Source organism: Caretta caretta, chromosome 2 (assembly GCF_965140235.1).
Source record: "Caretta caretta isolate rCarCar2 chromosome 2, rCarCar1.hap1, whole genome shotgun sequence".
Lineage (NCBI taxonomy): Eukaryota > Metazoa > Chordata > Testudines > Cheloniidae > Caretta > Caretta caretta.
This window is the reverse complement of record NC_134207.1, coordinates 260,265,659-260,286,682: the sequence shown is the minus strand read 5'-3', so window position 1 is coordinate 260,286,682 and position 21,024 is coordinate 260,265,659. Positions and strand designations below refer to the sequence as shown.

Below are 21,024 nucleotides of genomic sequence, written 5' to 3'. Positions count from 1 at the left end.
TGTAATATATAAATATATATATTACAAATAACCTATATTCTATGCACCCATATTATGTCCTTGTAAGGACTGTTTGGGTCTCTCAAATCTTCCCCAGTTGACACCCCTATTAGCAGTAAATAAGCCACTCTGGGATCTACTTACCCAAATCCTGCAGAGAAAGTAGTGTACACACTTTTTTTTTTAACCCTCCTCTTCCAGAGGGCAGCTGTCCTTGCTGTCCCCGGGAGACTGACTTCTGCTGCAGATAAACAGTACTGGCCAGAGAGGGAGACGAAAACGATGTGCTTTATTTTGTATACAAAATTAATCTTCCAATGATACCAAAACATTTTTAAATGCAAAAGGTCTAAGAGCCTGGGCTGTTATCGCTTTAAGACCTGCGTAATTCCCTTGGTTTAACTCCCTGAGTTGTCAGATCTATGTGCACTTGAAAGTCTGGCAATTCACTGTTCTCTAAGTCAAAGTCTCTTCATTTTTCAAATACTGGCTTCAAAGTTTTCCTGTGAGTTGATTCTGATTCAGGGGGTGGGGAAACAGTTCTTAGAGCATAAACAAATTTAAAACCAACCTAATTGTTTTTCTTCTTCTTAAAAAAGAAGAAAAAAGCTTACTATGAATATGTATTACTGTAAATTTCTAGTGTGTACCTACAGTCCCTTTGAGACTTTTAAACTGGTACAGCACATACTATGTATATGAAAAAAAAAAGAAAAATAAACCCACCACTGACAGATACACACACAGATAAAGTTATACAGTCAAGGAGATTTTGTATAAAGAACTTTAAAATCTTATTTAATGTAAAATGCTGACTTTCTAAAAAATCAAAATCCAGATGCTAAGCTGTTTGCAATCTATTGCACTGTGGTTGCATACCTTCTGTTCAGCAGATGTGCTTGGTTTTCTTTATGACCAGCTTTATTCATAGTGTTATATAACATGCCTATACTCCATACCTGCATCAATGAAACTAAAAAACAACAATATAGAAAAAATTACAAATTAATCCTTCATGTTATCTTTCTGATTGCAGTAAGGGTTAATCTGACCCACAAACAAAACAGAACCAAATTAAGTCACCCACATGCAACAAGGGCATTACAGTACAGAAAATAAATTCAGCACTAGCTACAGTTTAAACAATAGACTCTCTTATGTACAGCATCTTTCTCACAAATTGCTTTCCAAACCAATTTAAAGTTAGATAAGGCATTTAGATTATTGCCTCGTTGTTTCCATGATGTCATAAATATAAAGGGAAGGGTAAACCCCTTTGAAATCCCTCCTGGCCAGGGGAAAGCTCCTCTCACCTGTAAAGGGTTAAGAAGCTAAAGGTAACCTCGCTGGCACCTGACCAAAATGACCAATGAGGAGACAAGATACTTTCAAAAGCTGGGAGGAGGGAGAGAAACAAAGGGTCTGTGTGTCTGTCTTATACTGGTTTCTGCCGGGGATAGACCAGGAATGGAGTCTTAGAACTTTTAGTAAGTAATCTAGCTAGGTATGTGTTAGATTATGATTTCTTTAAATGGCTGAGAAAAGAATTGTGCTGAATAGAATAACTATTTCTGTCTGTGTATCTTTTTTGTAACTTAAGGTTTTGCCTAGAGGGGTTCTCTATGTTTTTGAATCTAATTACCCTGTAAGATATCTACCATCCTGATTTTACAGGGGGGATTTCTTTATTTCTATTTACTTCTATTTTTATTAAAAGTCTTCTTGTAAGAAAACTGAATGCTTTTTCATTGTTCTCAGATCCAAGGGTTTGGGTCTGTGGTCACCTATGCAAATTGGTGAGGCTTTTTATCCAACATTACCCAGGAAAGGGTGGGTGCAAGTGTTGGGAGGATTGTTCATTGTTCTTAAGATCCAAGGATCTGGGTCTGTAGTCACCTAGGCAAATTGGTGAGGCTTTTTACCAAACCTTGTCCAGGAAATGGGGTGCAAGGTTTTGGGAAGTATTTTGGGGGGAAAGACGCGTCCAAACAGCTCTTCCCCAGTAACCAGTATTAGTTTGGTGGTGGTAGCGGCCAATCCAAGGACAACGGGTGGAATATTTTGTACCTTGGGGAAGTTTTGACCTAGGCTGGTAAAGATAAGCTTAGGAGGTTTTTCATGCAGGTCCCCACATCTGTACTCTAGAGTTCAGAGTGGGGGAGGAACCTTGACACATGAGCTCCCCCTCTGTCCACTTGCATCCACCTGTCTCTTGTCTTTTATTTCAATTGTAAGCCAGGGATTGGCAACCTTTGCCACGCGACCTGTCAGGGTAAGCCCCCTGGCGGGCTGGGCCGATTTGTTTACCTGCCGCGTCCACAGGTTCGGCCGATCGCAGCTCCCACTGGCCGCGGTTTGCCACTCCAGGCCAACGGGGGCTGTGGAAAGCGGCGTGGGCCGAGGGATGTGCTGGCCGCTGCTTCCCGCAGCCCCCATTGGCCTGGAATGGCGAACCGTGGCCAGTGGGAGCCGTGATCAGCCGAACCTGTGGACACAGCAGGTAAACAAACTGGCCCGGCCCGGCAGGGGGCTTACCCTGGTGGGCTGTGTGCCAAAGGTTGCCGGTCCCTGTTGTAAGCTCTTTGGGCCTGTTTTTGTTCTGTGTTTGTACAATGCCTAGCACTGTGGGGATCTATCCCAGTGCAAACAAACAAATCAATAATACAGAGTGAGAGTACAAAAACTGGTAGCAGTAGGAGAAAGAATTTATGAGATACAGGCACGGGAAGAAATCTGTATTTTCATAAGATACCTCTGGAATATTATGCTATACCATTCAAATAATCCTGTGATGCTATCTTATCTACCTCAAATCCCACATGCATAAAAGTCATAGTATTTAAGGCCAGATGGGACCAGCACATCAGCCTGGCTTCCTGTACACAACAGGCCACTAAACCTCACCCACCACCCCTGCAGTGAGTCCAACAACCTGAATTAGATCAAAGTATTACAGCCCTCAAAAGACTAAAATACTGCGTGCCACAAATAGAGAACAGAAAGCACTGTGGTGTACCAGTGCCCAAGGCCCCTGCAATGGCAGGGAATTGATTTGCTGAGATATACCCAAATCCTAGCAAGCAACCCCACGTCTCACGCTAAATGATTAATGTATTATGGTGTTAAAGCACACTAGGGAACCTTCAGTGCACACCAGCAGGGTCTACACAGATCAATTAATGTGCATCATGTTAATATGGTTTAGAAATCACAGTCCATAGAACGCATTACTGCTCCAAGCGAACAAACCCTCAGAAAACAAATTAGTTCATTTGCTTCATATCATCCCTGATATGCCTAATTGCTCAGATTTCCCTACCATTTGAATGAGAAACGCGATACTGGGCTCTCATTTAAAATGTGTTTTCGTCTGTCAACAAAGCAAACATTGCATCTTTGGGAATTTTCCACTTATGTGAAGGAAGTGTAAAAGTCAAAGCGGGTGCGGGGGGAGGAATGCACACAGTCCCGGAGGCCCAGGTGATCAGTGTAAAAAGGCACACTTCGTTCAGCAAGCTACCGTTACTCTTTACAAGGAGTAGAGCGATCCTGCAACTTTACCAGCCAAACATTTTCAGGGATGTCATGGTGTGACTGGCCCTTCAGTGGCATGTTTAGCGCACCCACCCCCCACCCCCCGATGGAGATGGAGGTGGAGAAAATGAGCAATATCAGGACAGCTCATGTGGCTTCATCAGGCCTCCAGGACATAGATAAGAGGATCGTAGAGAGTCAGAGAGAGAAAAGGGAGATACCAGATAGGAAGCCCTCGGTGTTGCTGCTTGATAGAGAGCAAAGCCGCTAGCGGAAAGCCTCAAGAGCAACAAGATTAAGGAGCCCTACAGCCAGGGTTGTGGCTAGGAGTCCTCAAGTTTCCTTGTGAACTTTGCTAATAAACTTAGACCCCACGTGCTAAGCCTCCCCTGGTGCAGCTGTTGACGACCCACCTGGGTTGTGGTGGCCCCACCTGCACTCTGCCTCTTCCCCTCCCTGCTCGGCCCCTTTCCCGATGCCCCCACCACCTGCCACTGCCTGGTGAGTCCCTCCTCTCCTCCACTCCATGCCCCCATCTCCAGATGTCCTTGCCACTCGTCACATCCCTCCTCTCTTCCACCCTCCTCCCTGTGAGACTCCCCCGGCCCCCGCCCCTTGCCATGTCCCTCCTCACCCCCCTACCCCTGTGAGGGAGCGGGGTTGAGGAGAGGAGGGATTCAGTGAGCAGCAGCGGGGGGGCTGAGTGGGGAGGGGGCCGAGCAGGGGAGAGGGTGGGGCTGGGGCAGAGTAGGGGCAGGGCCTGGGACAGAGCAGGAGTGGCGTATGGGCAGGGCCATGAGCGGAAGAGGTGGGACAGGGAACTAGCCTCCCCCAGGGGAAGTTTCACCCGCCGCCTATGCTAGACCCCAAGAAGGTGTGTTTCTTGACAAATTAAAGCCTATGTTTAAATTATTGGGGAGCTCATGGGGGAGAAACTGAGGCAGTGGTTTGCCCCCAAGCCAGACCTGATAGGTGGTGCTGCTATAGTGGGTAACTGGCAATTGCTCTGGTGATTTTACTACACAGAGTGTTAGAGCCACTGACAACTCCTCCCCTCTGCCCAAAGTCAGTGGCAGCAGAGTTGGGCCTTCAGTGTGGGAGTTCACTGTCTGCTTTTTATTATAAATCCAAGCTGTGCTTTGGAGCAGGTGCTTTGGTCCAGATTCTGCTCTCAGTTACACCAGTGTTTAGCGAGAGTAAATCCACTGATTACAGTGTTAATCCAGATTTACACCACTGGAACTGAAATCAGGTTGCTGGCCCTTTCTTGGCTTCAGCTTGCTTTCTAGTGAGCAGGGATCCCTCTCCTACTTGTTAAGATAGCAGGTATATGCAGTAAGTCCATTTATAAATGCCCAGCAAGTTCTGCACAAGAGAGGTCTGCAGGCCTTTATTGTTATATTATTACACACAGAAAGCCTAACTTTTCCTATTGCTCCTTCTTCATGCTACTTGGGTGCCAGCAAAGAGGGTATTTAGAGCTCAGGAGAGACAGTTGCCCTGATGCCACTTCTGGTGCCACAAGGGCCCATGACTGCCAAGAAGAACAATTTCAGGGACCTGCTCAGCTCCTGAAGCCCCAGGATGAAGCAGATCTGGTACACAGAGACTGTTCTAAGTATTTAGCTGCCAAACTCCAACGAGTCTCTACTGAACATATGCAAACTGATTTTTCAAAGGCTTGTAGCTTGGCGAAATTTGAGTGGTTTTTCACAGGGATGCCAAAAAAGCCTATGAGAGAATTAGGGTGATTTTCCCCGCCCTCCCCGCCACTGCCAAATGTCAAGTCACTGCCTCAAAGCCTGGAGGCGCAAGGGCGTCTCTATAAAACAGCTGTAAGGCTTTTTTTAAAAATAGGCAACGTGACATATTTTCCCCTAGTCTTGTTTTTGGAAATGGTTTTAAAAAAAAAAAAAAAATCAGCCCAAGGCAGACACCCAGCATGGAGCATTTCAGCCCCAGTGGTCAAGCTGGCAAAGTCTGAGAATGCAGTATTATGCTGGAGAGCATTGAGCAACCTTAAACGTAGGTAGTACTAAGAGCTCAACTTATAATAATTATTATTTTGTTAGCATTGGCACTGGCTGGTGCTACATATGATGGCATAGAAGACATGGTCCCTGCCTCAGTGAGCTTACAGTCATAATGGGAAAACAACAGAGGACAGAGGCAGCCTAGAGTTTCCCAGTGTGCACCATTGGTTGTGGTTTTTGTGGTGTGAACATCTGGACAGAGAACACCAGCATATAGGCCTCTGGACAGTCATTTCCATACTCAACAGTTTCTGAGTAATAAAAAACAGACCTGAAGAAGGACCAAATTCTTTGTGAACATAAGGGGGTGAACCTCCACTGAAGTTGACAGAGCTGAGCACATTTACACTAGGGGAGAATTTGGGCCCATAAGTGCCCAGAATGATTGTATAATAGATTGCATCTCATGAGGTATCTGATGGACATCAAGCCAAATTCACCGGGGAAGAATAGCTGAGACTTTAGTTCTGGTTTGCTTTTCAGGTTGTATCTCTGCAGTTCTTGGAATATGGTCACAGTGTCCATCCCGGTGAAATATAAAATACAGTAGGACACAATAACACTGGAGAATTTCTTACTCCAAAATGTCTTCTCATGACTAGCCTGATGTAGCCACAGGAATCTGGATGGGGGTCCTTAAAGGAAGAGACTTTGGGGAGAAAAATTGACCATTGGAACAAGGTTCACCATTGTGGCTGCCCACCCCACCATCTCCTGTGACCCCAAGCCTTCATCATTCTAATTGTGAAAAGGTGTCCTGATCATACTGGGCCAGAGAGCAGCAGCTAAAAGCAGTGCCCTAAACAACCCAATGCTGGTACAAGTTTGCCAAATCTCAGAGTGGCTGATAAGACCATGTGTTGTGCTGTGGTTCTCCGGCAATAAGGGTGCAAGTGCAAGTTGCATTTTCTATCTTTGCTGGTCTTTTTTTTCCCCATTTTTGTGTATATGTTTGTCTTTGAGGAAACGGGACCAGACTTTAACAAGAGCAGCAAGGACAGCTCCAGCCCATCTTAAGTAACTTCTTTTCTTTTCCCCAAAAAGGACAGGTACTACTGTCTTTGGCACTACATAAATGACTGTCAGACAAGGATGATTTTCCTCTTAAAAACTCTCTCCAGCTAAAGGGAAGTTGTTAAAATGAAAGCCTTATCTTATGCTTTAAATTTCAAATGCTTTAATTGTTTTCCCTTCTTTTCTGTATCTTTCCTACAAGGTTATAAAGGAATTTTAAAGGTGTGTTTGCCAGGGTACTAAGCATGCAGAAGTGTCTGTATATCGAACCCCAAACCTTGTTTGAATCTGTTTAACGTTTGACAGTGATTGCGTTATGTTAACATCTTTGACTCTTTGGACCCATTTACTCCATCTAAATTAATATACCAGGGCCCATTCTTCAGCAGGCGTTAATCAGCATAGCTCCACTCAGGATAATGGAGTTATGCCATTTACACCAGCTACAGATTTGGCCCTGTATCTTTAGGTAGGGTAATGGCACATTTCAATGACTCTTAAACTAGGTTTTTGTGCACACCTGTAATTTGAAAGATTGGTCAAATCTTGTCATGTTTCCCCCGGCACTGGGGGACCTGGGGAGGGGAGGTAAGGGGTGAGGGGAAGTGGTAACAAAAGTGAGCCAGCATTGCACCTTCCAGATGTGACAAAGGCATATTTTGAGATTGGGCGTTGGTTGCTGTCTTGTGGGTATGTGCTGTTGCCTGGTTTCCTGTGTGTCAATAGCAAGCACTATGCTTAGCCGCGGGATTAACCACGACATGCATGCACAAATGCACATGCACACACATAACTGTTACACTGTGTGGACCTGTTTTGTTCTGATTGTTCCATCAGTTGCACAAGCAAGGATGAATGCAGCCAAAGCTGCTTGTATTTGAACAAAGACAGGGCAGATACATCAAAATCCTTCAGCCTGTGATCATTGCCCTTGGTTCCCAAGATGCAGGCTGAGCTTCACGCTGGCTGCACTCCCTTGCAGCGTGCAGAGCCACACCAAGACGGGGCATGGCCCTTTGCCAAAAGTCCTACACCCTCTGATTTCCTCAAATGGTGCCTGTGTGCAATGGTGCAGTGAGGGCTCAGATGCCCTGGTGATGAATGTATTAGAACAGATTTGATTAGATTAGAGTAAAACAAGCATCTTGCAATGCAGAGCTGCATGCAGCTGTGTGGCTCCTGGTAAAACATCTGCACAGGGGCTTTGTGCAGGGGATGCAAGCCCCAGATCCCCAGTAGCATGTTCTGTAAGGACAGATGGCAGGGAAATGTGGTGATCTTCAAGGGAAAGGGCAGCTTGGGAAGGGAAAACAAAGAGTGTGGTGTAACAATAAGGACAAGAGACCTGCAGTGTGGTTAGCGTTACTTTGGGGCAGAGGTCAGAGTGGAACTAAAAAGGCGGTGCTACTATCCCCAGCTCCACCCACAAAATAAACTCCACCTACCTCTCCACACCGCTCATCATGGATGGTGCAAATGGCTGAAATATGACCACACATGCTCTCTGGGCTTCTTTGGCTCTGAAAACATGCATGGGGGTCTGAATACACACATGGGCTCGCCTTGGCTCCTCAAGTGATAGGGCTCATATGCCCAGTTGGGCTCCTTGGGCTCGGTTCCCCCAGGAGTGTTCAGATGTCCAGCTTGGCTCTACTGAGCTCCTTAAGTGTGTCTCTGTCTTGACTGGGGCGGGTGGGGAGCAAAAAGTGGCAGTTCACTCATAAGCACAAAATGAGCTGTCCCTCAGAGCAGGGGCTGGACGTCTTCATGACACCACCTCCTCCCCTCTCCTTTCCGACCTGCTTCAAAGGGCAGTGAAACGGTGGAAACCATGTGTACATTTAAAGTATTGTGATTGGGCCTCTGAGCTAGCCCTCGCTGAGATGAATGAGGCGTGTTGCTCCTCTCAGAGCTATTGTTTCAGGGTTCCGCAAAAGCGAGCGGACATCGCTGGCATCGGTTACAATTGGTTCATGTCTTCAGGGCCATCCCCACAGCCAGGCGAGGTAGAGACTGACTTTTTGTTTGTTTGTTTTTCAGTGAAAGCTTAGCTACTGTAAAGCAAGAAGGCAGCATGAACGAGGTGATGGTGTACTGCACCTGTGCTTACTGGTTGAATCTGAGCCCTGCTTTTGGGGCACTGAGATACCACTCTGTTAGGCTGTACGGACAATGTATTCTTTGTTATTTATGATGTCTATTAAAATGGAAGCCCCAACCAAGAGCAAGCTCCGTCATACTAGAAGCTGTAAAAAGGCATAGTCAGAGACAGAGCTTAGCCGAGGGAGCTTGCATTCTCAATGGACAAGACAGACAAAGGGTGGGAGATTTTGATCTGATTTTGCAAACTGGGAACTGAGGCACAGAGAGGCACACCAAGTGTCACCCAGTGAGAACGTAGCAGAGCCGGGAACTGAGCCCAGCCCTGTAGAGTCCTAGTTCATTGCTATCCTTCTCCAGGCAGAGGTTAAAGGGACGGTCATGACACAGTCATCACACAGCACCACACATGCCATGTGCTCCTGGGGACCACTTCCATGCCCTACTGCAGCCTGTGCCCGGTCATGCTGTCCCACGTTCCACAGGTCTCCGAGTGCTCTGCTGCCTTGTCGCGCTGTCTATGCAGGAGGCATAACCCTGATCCGCCCGGTTGCTTCCCATCGCTGTTGATCTTGCTTGTGCAACACTTTGGGGAGCAGCAACGATCCCAGTCACAGCTATCTGTGGCCCTGGCAAACCCTCCCCACAGTGCTCATGCTCTGTATTAGAGGAGGCACAATGTACACTGTAGTTCCCATGCTATTTTGGATACTTTCAATCACTTTGGACACAATCCTGCAAGATGCTGAGCAACCTCAGTTTCTTTCAACTTCCACGGGAGCATCCAGCACCCAGGCAGGACCGGGCCCTTTATGCCCATTCTTACAGTTCCCCACATCTCTTATCCTCCCTCTTTCCCCACTCATCCCTCAGTCCCAGTCTTCCTCTTTTGCCTGCGACAGCTCCTTCTCTCTCTCTTTCTCAATCCCCTTCATGTCCTCAGAGTCCTATTCATTAGATGCCAATAGCACATTCCAGGAGCGAGAGGTGCGCTTTAATATTGTTTTTCTGCATCTCTTAATGAGAACGCGATGACACCAGTAAAGCCATCAGCATAGGAGCCAATTCACTAAAAGTGGGCTAAACACTGTAACCAGCTCCCCCTCACTAGATGACACTAATCAAGACAAACTCTCTAGAGGTCATTGCAGCTTGAGATACCATAAAACGATATCCTTTTGGGAGGAGATCAATTACTCTGTCCAGGCTCAAGCAGTGGTGGTACCCCGGGGCTGTTTCTCGGACCACAAGATATCATAGCCCTTCATCCCCTTAGAAATAGCAGCATACAGAACCACAGGATCCATAACAAGCCCTTGCCAAAGTAAAAGGTTTCACCTTGGCCTCAGATGCATGGCTTTAAATACCAGAATCACTTAATTGTACTAATCCCAACTTTCCCTGCGGGAAATACAGCTGAGAGCCAGGAAAAAAAATAAGTTTCACTCTTTCCCACGTTATCTCATTTGTCCATTTTGCAGTCTCCTCTCTCACTAAAGTGGGTGACAAAACGGCAGATGGAATTGAATGTTGGTGAATGAAATGAAAAAATAATCCCAACTAAACATACAAAATGGTGGGGTCTAAATTAGCTATTACTACTCAAGAAAGAGATTGTGGAGGCATTGTGGATAGTTCCCTGAAAATATCCACTCAGTGTTCAGTGGCAGTCAAGAAAGCTAATATTCCACTGTATAAATCCATGGTACGCCAACACCTTGAATATTGAGTGCAGTCTGGGGACTGATCTCAAGAAAAGATAGAATAGAATTGGAAAAGCTGCAGAGAAAGGTAATAAGAATGGCTAGGGGTATGGAACAGCTTCCATAGGAGGAGGGATTAAAGAGACAGGGACTTAGCTTAAAAGGGAGATGAGTAAAGGGGGATATTACAGGGGTCTATACAATCATGACTGGTGTGGAGAAAGTGAATAGGGAAGTGTTATTTATCCCTTCACATAGCACTAGTACTAGGGGTCACCCAATGCATTTAATAGGCAGCAGGTTTAAAAGCAAACATAAGGAAGTATTTCTTCACACAATGCACAGTCCACCTGCGGTACTCATTGCCAGGGGACGTCATGAAGGCCAAAAGTATAAATGGGATAAAAAAAGAACTAGATAAGTTTATGGAGGATAGATCCATCAATGCTTATTAGCCAAGATGGTCAGGGATGCAATTCCATTCTCCAGGTGTCCCTAAACCTCTAACTGCCGGAAGCGGGGACTGGATGGATTACTGTATAATTGCCCTCTTGTGTTCATTCCCTCTGAAGCATCTGGCACTGGCCACTGTCAGAAGACCGGATCCTGAGCTAGATGAACCATTGGTCTTACCCAGTGTGGCTGTTCTTGTCTTCACAGTTCTGTCCTAACCTCCCCAGTAAGAAAGGGTTCCCTTCAAAGTCCCTTCCATTCTTCCACCTCCCCCTCATCTCAATGAGGAGATACGATGCAAGTGGGCCAGGATGTAACCCACACTGACACGAGTGAAGAGATTCCCACTGACCTAAATCCAGGGCTTTTAGTATAAAGGTAGGCCTAAATTTAAATGGTGCATCAGTGCAGGTGCATAGCTCTCGCGCTTCAGTGAAGATGCTACCTACGCCAACAGGGGGGCTTGGAAACAAGTATCTTAAAAAGGCCAAATCCATTCAGAAAAACAAGCCTAGGCTGAGCAAATCTGGACAAAAATCAACAGACAGTAGAGCAAGTTGTCTTAAAATATCAATATCTATCAATATGTAGATTGAGTTAAAGAAGCAGCTGGTGGGATGAGAGGGAGCCAGGAAGTGGTGGAATCCAGGCCCAGCCCTGCCACTGACACTATGTGGCACGTAAGTTAAGGACAATGGACAACATTTTGTGGGTGATCTAAATGAGAGGGCACCAAAAGGAGTTTCCTGTTCAAATGGCATAGAAAATCTGAAAATGAAGCAGATCACTGATGGCTTTAGGATAAAAGTCAGCCTCAGGACTGGCCCTTCCCTTCCCCCCTCCCCCCCATCAGCCACACCGCTGACAAGATTATTACCATGTATAAGAGGAGAGAGAGCAAAGCGAAAAGGATGAGTAAATAGGGCTTGCTCTAACTCCCACTGATGTAAATGAAGAGACTACCATTGGCTTCCATGAGGGATGGATCAGGCCAATAATGAACAGCACGACTAATGCTGCACTCCAGCAGACAGCCACTGAACCCCCACCCTACATCCACAGCTAGTGAGGAGGCAGGGAAATCTTACTGACTCCCCTCTGCTGCCCTGTGTGGAAGGGAGCGAAGGTCTCCGGGGAGGGGGTGGCAGAGCAGCAGGGGACAGGGGGCAAAGGAAAACAATGCACCTCCTCGTCCTGTGGCTGTGAGAGATGTAGCCCACACAACCCCCTCACTCTGTGAAGGGAAAGAAGGAGCTGGCAGAGGTGGGCTTATAAGCACAAAGTAGGGGCTTCAGGGTTTGGTCCTGTAAGCATGAGCCCTACTTTAGCTAGGCTGGTTGTCTGAGATGCAGCTCACCACCCAAGGTTAAACTGTGCTCTGCAAACACCCAAAATAATGGAATCTGTCCCCATAATTAATGTGCCTCACAATAATGCCTGGATTGTCAGTGTGAAGAGAAGATGAAGTGCAGCTGGATGACTGACTGTATTCAGAAAGACGATCCAGATAATAGGATTTAGTGGACTTGAACAAACTCCACCAGATACCTCAAAGAAGCGGATCAGCTGTCTGAATGCAAATATTGGCTCAGCCTGCTTCTCAGATTCCTCAGTCGGCAGTAGAGTGCATCCCAAGCTGCTAACCACAGGGATAGGTGTTTATTGTTATAATTATTATATAACATTTCTATTAGGCAGGGTCATGGCCCCATTGTGCTGTGCATTACACCAATGCAGGTAAGGACACAGGTCCACAAAATTATTTAGGCACTGAATTAATGGCAGAGGGGTGCCTAGCTACCTCTGATGACCTGGGCCACAATCCCTGCTTCAGGGAGCTTCACCATCTAAAAGACACAAGAGGAGACAAAGGGACACGGACGGGAAAATAACACACAAGCAAATATACGTGGTGATGATCGGCGCAGCTGAGTTAGTGGTGTGTTTTGTTGTTACCAATGTTGGGATAGGAATAGGGGGGGAGTTGGTCCGAGAAAGGAAGTTTGAAAGGAAGCAAGGGGAAGAAGAACCATCAGAGCTTGCCACCTGCTTAGTCTCTGGTCAACAGCCAGGGTTTCACTTGGGATCTGAGAGGAGACAATTTACTGGATCTCTGTGTTTACTTTCATATTAAGGGCCACTTGCTGAGCCCTCTACATGAGCCGAGAGACCCATGCTGAAAAGGGGGAAGTGGTTCAAGGTAGAACCACTGGAATAGGTTACTAAGGGAAGTGGTAAATTAATTGTCCAGCACACGGAGTCTTTAAATCAAGACCACGTGACTGTCTAAGAGCTATATTTTAGCTTAACCACAAGTTATACGGCTTGAGGCAGGAATCACTGATTGAGATTCTATGGCCTGTGCAGTGCAGGCAGTCAGCCTCGTCGTTCATAGTGGTCTGTTGTGGCCTTAAAATCTATGAAACAAAGACAGATGAACATAAAGTGCCAGCGGATTAATAATCATGTGCACTGTCGGCCTGGGCAGCTGAAGGCGCAGTTTGGTCTAAGTTGCACAGCCAGCATTTATACAGCCTAGTCCTACGTTCTCAATATCTGTGACAGGAGTACGCAGGTAATATCGTCACTAGGATAAAATGTTCTTGAACAGCGTCCCCAGTGTATTTTGCCACACGTCTGTCCCATCAATATTAGGTGTGGAAGTCTTACACTATAGCACGTATTTTTCCAGTTTACAGTGGCCAATACAAGAAAAAAACATGTTCTTTAGTTCTGGTTTGGTACCTTTCTGTCCCTCTCATGCTAAATCAGGGCTGTGTGTGTGTTGCACAATAGATAAAGCTCCTGTCTATACAGTGACATAGGGCAACTACCAATGTTTGGGATTCCTGTACACCGGGTATCTCTGCCTGCTGGAAATGGGAAGGATTTTTTTTAAAACATAGCAGAATGGCAAGTAAGAGACTCTGGGGGGACCTTGCCCAGCTAACCAAAGTGTGCAGTGATTCCTGCTGCAGGGAATATGAAGGTAGCAACTTTTACGGCCATGGAATTGGCAGCATTATGTCAGTGACACGTTATGTTTTGTTCTATGAAACACGCCCACTTACTCCTCCATTAATGGCTGAGGGAGCAATTCAGCCCTGTACGGAGGCCCAACCCAAAGCTTATGCATCATTTAAATCCCACCTATGTCCTATTTGGGATCTCAAATGGGATTTCAGTGGTGTGTAGGATTGCGCTGGCCCTCTGCACACTGAGGGGGTGAATTTCACCTTGAAAGAACCCACAGAGTTTAAAGTCTACCCTTTAATGCTGGTAGGATTTTCACAGTTTTCCTTCGTTGTTGATAATGGGGGGCTAGCTGCACAAGACTGAGATGCATGCTCAGTTACTGTCTATGGGGGACTAATATCCCCTATATTATTTTTACTCGGCTACACATTTCAAAGGTTCAGCGCTGGCAAACAGCATAGGGAAAATGAGCCCATTGAGGCTCATTAATGTCCATCTGATATGATTTCATTATATGGGATATGTTTCCCAGAAAGGGAGAGAGTACACAGCGGCCATTTGGGAGAGAGGGTACCATGATTGTGTGTGAGATTTCACTGCTTCCTTAAGCTCCCTTCTTAAGTTATTTCCTTTTGCCCTTGAGAGGCTGTTTTGTTGCTAGCAGTGGCCGAGAGTATTTCACAATTTTTCTTCAGATGGGGGTTTTCTTCCTCTGCTCTCCTAGTCTTTGAAATCTTTATGCCTCTTCAGAGAGCACGAAAAATGAAGACGCACCCTGGGCTGCTGTGATAGTCAGTCTCCCGTCCATGTCCATGAAAATATCTCACCCGGGTGTATTTCCAAGGGAGCCCCACCAACCCTACAAAGTTTAGCTCATTAATTGGATTCTCAGACTATTCCAACTGGGGATATTCTCACAGGACCCGAGATGACTTTTAAATGAGTTTTTTCCTGTTCTGAGAACTCCAGGAGCAAAATTAGGCTCACCTCCAGTTCTTCTGGCAGCAGGGAGATAAATACATTAGAATAGAGCTGTAGTGAGGTGGGGGTCATGTCAGGAGAGCAGAAGCTCACCAGAATGCTCCCTTTCTCCCTGTAGAAACTTATTTGCAGGTAAACCACAGAACTGGGGTCCCCCTGGTTTGATGGGAAACTTGGGGGGGGGGGGAGATCATAGGTGGTAAGATCACTGTTTCCTGCAGCATAGACCCTTCCCTGCTTCATTACTCTAGGGATATTTCAGCATAAACTTTTTTGACATGCCTGTGTTAATGTCTTCTGGAAGGTAGAATCTATGGCCATCACTAGTGGAAACCCAGCAGGATCATGGTTTCCCAGTGGGGAAGACCAGTTAGGAAAAACTAAGCTTCAGTGGATGGATTGAGATTCATGGGAAATCCACACATATCTTGGACCATCAGCAGGTTGGGAGGGCTAAAGTCTTTCATCCTAAACCTTAGCCCTTAGTTCTTTGCTCTTCCTCTCTGAATTCCTTCTAGTTTGTCTACATCTTTCTGGTGCTCTTACTTTAGAAGCATGGACTTTGAAACAGCGGACATGTACTCTTTCACATGCCATGTTTAGATATGAATTCCTTTTCTGCTGAGCCAGTCTCCACGCTAACATCACAGCAATGCTGCTTCCTGAACTCTTAGATCCACCTAATTCCTAAACACAGAAAGCCAAGTGCGTCGGCATCAGATTCTGTCAGCTCTAGATCATCCAGTGCTTTGTTCTGTGAGGTGCCTGGGTCCATTCTGAAGGGAACTAAGAAGTCCAGCAAAATGTTTTCATGGTTTTACAGTGTCTTTTGCCAAAGTGGAATTCAAGCTATTCATAATAAAATCTTTGTGAACTCAAAATTCCTGTTCTTTTTTATTCTTACCACATACTATAATTAGAATAAAATAATCAGTCAAATAAATTCTATGAACTCCTAGCTGCATTCTTCTCTTGCCGTTGACTGAATGAAAATATACTGCTAAATCTCATGAGGATAATTCTAAATGCAAAGCAGTGTTGCAATCAGGGGTCTTGCACCACTGTAAAACTGGTGAGAGATTGGAATCAGGCCCCCAATGTAATAGAATGTGATAATGTGTAAATAATCTAACTAGCAGTGAACAAAGCTATCTGCAGTTGTGAACAGTGTAACAGCAACAACAAAACCAGCAAGCCAGTATTTTTGAATGTCTTGAAGAAAGTAGCTGCAGATTTAGGTCATGGAGTCTAAAGGCAGAAGGGACCATCTGATCATCTAATCAGACTTGCTGTATTTCACAAGCTTGGCCATCTCCTCAGCAAGCCCAACAACCGAAGTTAGACCAAAGAATTCTCTTGTCACATGCAGAGAACAGGAGGGACTGAGATGCACCAGTGGCTGAGGCCCCAGCCATGATAAGGAATTGATTAAGTGAGATATCTATTAAGTGGGAGAGCAGTGTTGCCTATTGGCACTGGACTGCAATGCAGGAGACAGTTCTAGTCTCAGCTTTGTTGCTGACCTTGGGCAAGTCACGTCCCCTCTCTGTGCCTCAGTTTCCCCATCTGCAAAAAAGGGGATGGTGATACTGACCTCCTTTGCCAAGTGCTTTGACATTGACTGATGAAACATGTTTTAAAATAGCTAAGTATTGTTCTTAATATTTTATGATATGGCCAGGCTGTCCCTCCTGAAAATTTAGTTATTCATGATCCCCATAATAACTGCTCTAACATTAATATTGTATTAATAGATTGCTAGAGAACAACATACTTCCATTCCCCTTCCCATTCCTACTGTTTTTTTTTTTTATCATCCTTGGCTTCATCAGGTCTAATATTTAGGGCTCAATCCTACAACTAATTGCTTGAAAGCAGACTTCAGTGCAGCTCCGAGTGCAGCAGTTCATCCCTATGTGACAAACTACAGGACCTTAGACTGCAAGCTTTAAGGTGCAGGGACTATGTTTTCTTGTGTGTCCTGTGAAGCACCTATCACACTTTTTTGTGCTGTAGAATAATTGATGAGGAGTGGATGCACGGAAACAGAAGAGGATAGACGAGATACATAAAAGTCCTACAAAATGAGAAAGGGAAATTGAACAGGGAAAGGGAGAAGCAGCAACCGCTGAGGAAGCAGAGTAAAATCACATCTGCTGCACAGGGTGTGAATGCTCCGAATCCAAAGGAAAAAAAGAGAATGACCTGGCTGTGCTATTTAACTGACAGTTGGAAGACTCACTGCTGCCTGGGACTGGTTCAGTGCACATCTCTCTGAAAAGAAATAAATGGCTCAAAGAACAGAGAATTCTGGCTGTGGAAATGCTTACTCATCTAAAAAGAAACCCAAACATACTGCAAGTGCTTGCAAAATTGGCAATCTTTTATTGGCTATGCAGGTCAAACTCCTATAAAGGAAGCAGAATCGACCTTTTCAGTTTACTAAGTAATATATATGGCATAGCAGAGAAAGTATTCAGAGATTATGGTCTAATTACGTATGCAAATATATTGGATGGAGAGTATGATTTTTGCAAGCTGCTCATAAAAGAAAGTCTGTTTTTTGAAAGCCCCTAATTTTCTATTTTAGGAGACAGCCTGGTACACACTTTGATGTTGTTATTTTTATTTAGTGGTATTACTTATCTAGGCCGTGCTACCTTGTACAGGACATCAATGGTTCTGAACTTCTCCATACCGTGACCCCTAGTTACAACAGAAAAATGGTTTGAGATCTCTCTCCCGGAAGCTTTTGAACTCCTCAAGCATGTTGAAAGGGAGGGTAGCCAACATCCTGTGACTGAGGGTATGTCTACCCTGAAATTAGTCACTTGTGGCTTGCCTGTGGCAGCTGACTCGGTCTTGCAGGGGTCAGGCTAAGGGGATGTATAATTGCAATATAGACAGGCTGCAGCATGAGCCATGGAACCCTTCCTCCTCATGGGTCTTAGAAGGCTCCAGCCCTAGCCTGAACGTCTACACTGCAATTAAACATCCCCTTAGCCCAAGCGAGGGTCAGCTGGCATGGGCCATCCATGGGTTTTTAATTGCAGTCTAGACACACCCTGAGAAGATGTGGGGCAGGCATAGCAGAGGAGATGAGAAGAAACCATGTTGCACTCGGGGTTCCTGAGAGGAATTGTTCCTGGTGACACCCAGGTAGGGCACAGCACGGCACCTACACCACCTTTAGAGAGAAGGTGCATTCTCCTGCCCCTCCATGCCTGGCCAGTCTCACATGGCGTCGCCTTCACCCCGCTCTCTCTGACACAGCCGGAGGAATTAAGGGCTATGCTCTCTTACGGAGTTCTAAAAACCCTTGAGCAGCGTCACAAGTGTAGGGGAGTCCCTGACATTCACCCACATGGTGACAGGCCAGAGTCTGGCTTCCTTATGGCACCCTGACCAGTGGTGTCTCTCTCACCCCGTGCCATTGTTAACGGAGCCCTTCGCTGCTCGTGCCACAAATCAGTCGGAGACCACGTAGCATGCCAGCACCAGTGCCCTTTGATTCACAGGGTCAGTTCCCACCTCCGTCTATGTACAGCCCACTCCATGCTGCTCCCTGGGGGACAGCTAGCTTCTTCAGGCCAGAAGGGAACTGGAGCCACAGGCTCCTCCCCCTTTCCAGGTCCCCCGCTTAGCTTCCTTTCTGCCAGCTTTATATAGCCCCCTGTCTGCTAAGGCCAGCAGGTGTTTCTGCTGAAGCCCTTAGGCGAGCCATACCCAGCCAGCACCAATTAATACCCCTTAATTGGGGCTGGGCTAACAGGGGCCTGGCTCAGAACCTCCTGGCCAGCACCCTGATACACGCCTCCCCACTTAAGAACCGCAAGGTCCGGCCAACCTCGGCCCTCTCGCCTTCTACCCAGGGTGGGGGATCCTTCCGGCGAAAGCTCCCTGCTCCTGGCCGGGCAATCCCCAGTCACCTCTGCTGGTGTTTTCTCCATCCCCCTCCCACAGGGCATACACTGCTCAGGAAGTGGCTGCCCCCATAATTCCGCCTCAGCCCGCAGGTCGTCACACCAGTCACAGTTCGGCGGGCACCCCATCCCCTGCTCCTCCTGTACCTCTGGTCGGGAGTCAGAATTTATCCCACCATCTGGCGGGGCTTTCTGCGCCTCAGTTTCCCCTGCACTGCCCTGTGGGTTCGGGGTCTCATCCATGGGGAGCGATGTTATGGGATGCTCCCCTGGACCCGTCCCTTCTTCTGAAGGGCTCAGGCTGGCCAGCTCCCCCATATACCCTTCCCGAGGGTTCACCTGCTCTGGGCTTTGTTGTCTAGGAGTTTCTTCATTACCGATGGGACTTTGCCTGTACCAGGATCCTCAGGCTTGGGATATTCGCCCCCGCTCTCGGAGCACCCCACCGCTTCCTTCCAGGTAGCGGGCCCCAGTCTCTGCCTAACACCACTGGGTACGGTAGCCTCTCCAGCACCTCCACCCGCTTCCATCTGAAGCGGCCTCTCACTTCCAGGGGTACCTGAGCCACCGGGCAGGACTTCTTGTCCCCATGGATACACCCAAGGGCCATCCTTGCCCCTGCGATGAGCCAGTGCGGCTTCACCAGTGCCTTCTGTACTAGTGTACAGCCTGATGTGATGTCTACCAGGCCCGTGCGGGGTTTTCTCCCAACCCTCGCGGGGATGGTGGACAGGTTCAGCCCCCGTTTTTGCCCCTCAACCTGAGTCCATCCACAAAATTCTGCCCATCCGCACTCCATATCCAGGCAGTCCCGTTTTGTGTGACCCGGTCTCCCACACTGCCAACAAGTTAGCCTGGCGGGCCTTTCGGGCGCACCTCAGGGGAGCCCTTCTTCTCTTGGCCTCTCCCGGAAAAAGGTTCTGTCTGCCTCTTCCCCGGCTCCCTGCCTTGCCGTAGCCGGTCCTCCCTCGGCCTCAATGTACTCCTCCGTCAATCTGACGGCCACTTTGACGGTGCCGGGCTGGTGACGCCTCACCCACACGCGTGTAGTCTCAGGGAAGCCCTGCAGTATTTGTTCGAGGACTAGAGGGTCCATGATTTCCCCTACAGTACGCCTCAGCCAGCGGGTGGCCCAGTCCATCAGCCGCTGGGCATAAGCCCAGGGCCACGCTGCCGCCGCCCACTGAGCCATCTGGAACTTCTGATGGTACCGCTCAGCCGACAGGCCCACCCGATCCAGAATGGAGGCTCTCACTGCCTCATGATTCTGGGCTTGTTCCTCGCTCAAGGCCATAAAGACTGCTTGAGCCTCGCCCGTCAAATACGGAGCCAGATAGAGGGCCCATGTTGTCCTCTCCCATCCGGCACACGTGGCTACCCACTCAAAGGTCCCCAGGAAGGCATGTGCTGGGCTCATTTTACATAGTCCCAAGACCGGCAGCCAGGCGCCCTCCCCTCCCACAGGACTCACCACGGGTTGCAGGAGCCACTCCTATACGCCGGTCTGCTCCCAGATAAACTCCTGCAGGTTCCACTGTTGTTCAGCCTGCCAGGTCAGTAAGGCCTGTCTCTCAGCCTGGTGGGACTGCTGGAAACCTTGCAGGGCCTGCTGCATCTGTTCCTGCTGCTTTACCAGCCATTGTAGGATCTCCTCCATGTCCAGGTCACCAACCACATTTGCTGGCTTCCAATCCCAGACAAGCCCCCACGTGTAACAGAGCCCTTCACTGCTCATGCCACAAATCAGTCAGAGATCACTTAGCATGCCAGCACCAGTGTCCTTTTATTCACAGTGTCAGTTCCCACCTCCATTTATATACAGTCCACTCCACGCAGCTCCCTGGGGGATGGCTAGCTTCTTCAAGAGCCACCAGCTCCTCCCTTTCCAGTTTCCCACCTTAGCTTCCTTTCTGCCAGCTTTATATAGCCCCTGTCTGATAAGGCCAGCAGGTGTTTCTGCTGAAGCCCTTAGGCAAGCCATACCCAGCCAGCACCAATGAATACCCCTTAATTGGGTCTGGGCTAACAGGGGCCTGACTCAGAACCTCCTAGCCAGCACCCTGTTACAGCCACCTGAGAGTGTCTAGTGAGAATGGTAGAGAGGTTCATTTTCTCTTACTCTTCCCTGACTCATGGAGCAAAGCAAAAGAAGCAGAAAGAGGCAAGCAGGGGGTGTAGTCAGTGTTGCTGCTTAGAACTATAACCACAGGATGAAGCTTGTACTAGTAGTAAAAAAAAAATAGTGAAAATCTAATGTACAGACACTTTGTGCATGAGGGTTCTCTTTCCTCCTAGAAAGGAAGGTAG

At 47.3% G+C, this 21,024-nt stretch overlaps 1 long non-coding RNA gene across 2 annotated transcripts in view; it reads left to right on the top strand.

Annotated features, from left to right (window-relative positions):
• Nucleotides 1–21,024, top strand: part of LOC125631170 (uncharacterized) — a 92,550-nt gene that overhangs the window by 677 nt on the left and 70,849 nt on the right. The gene's annotated exons all lie outside the window — the stretch shown is intronic.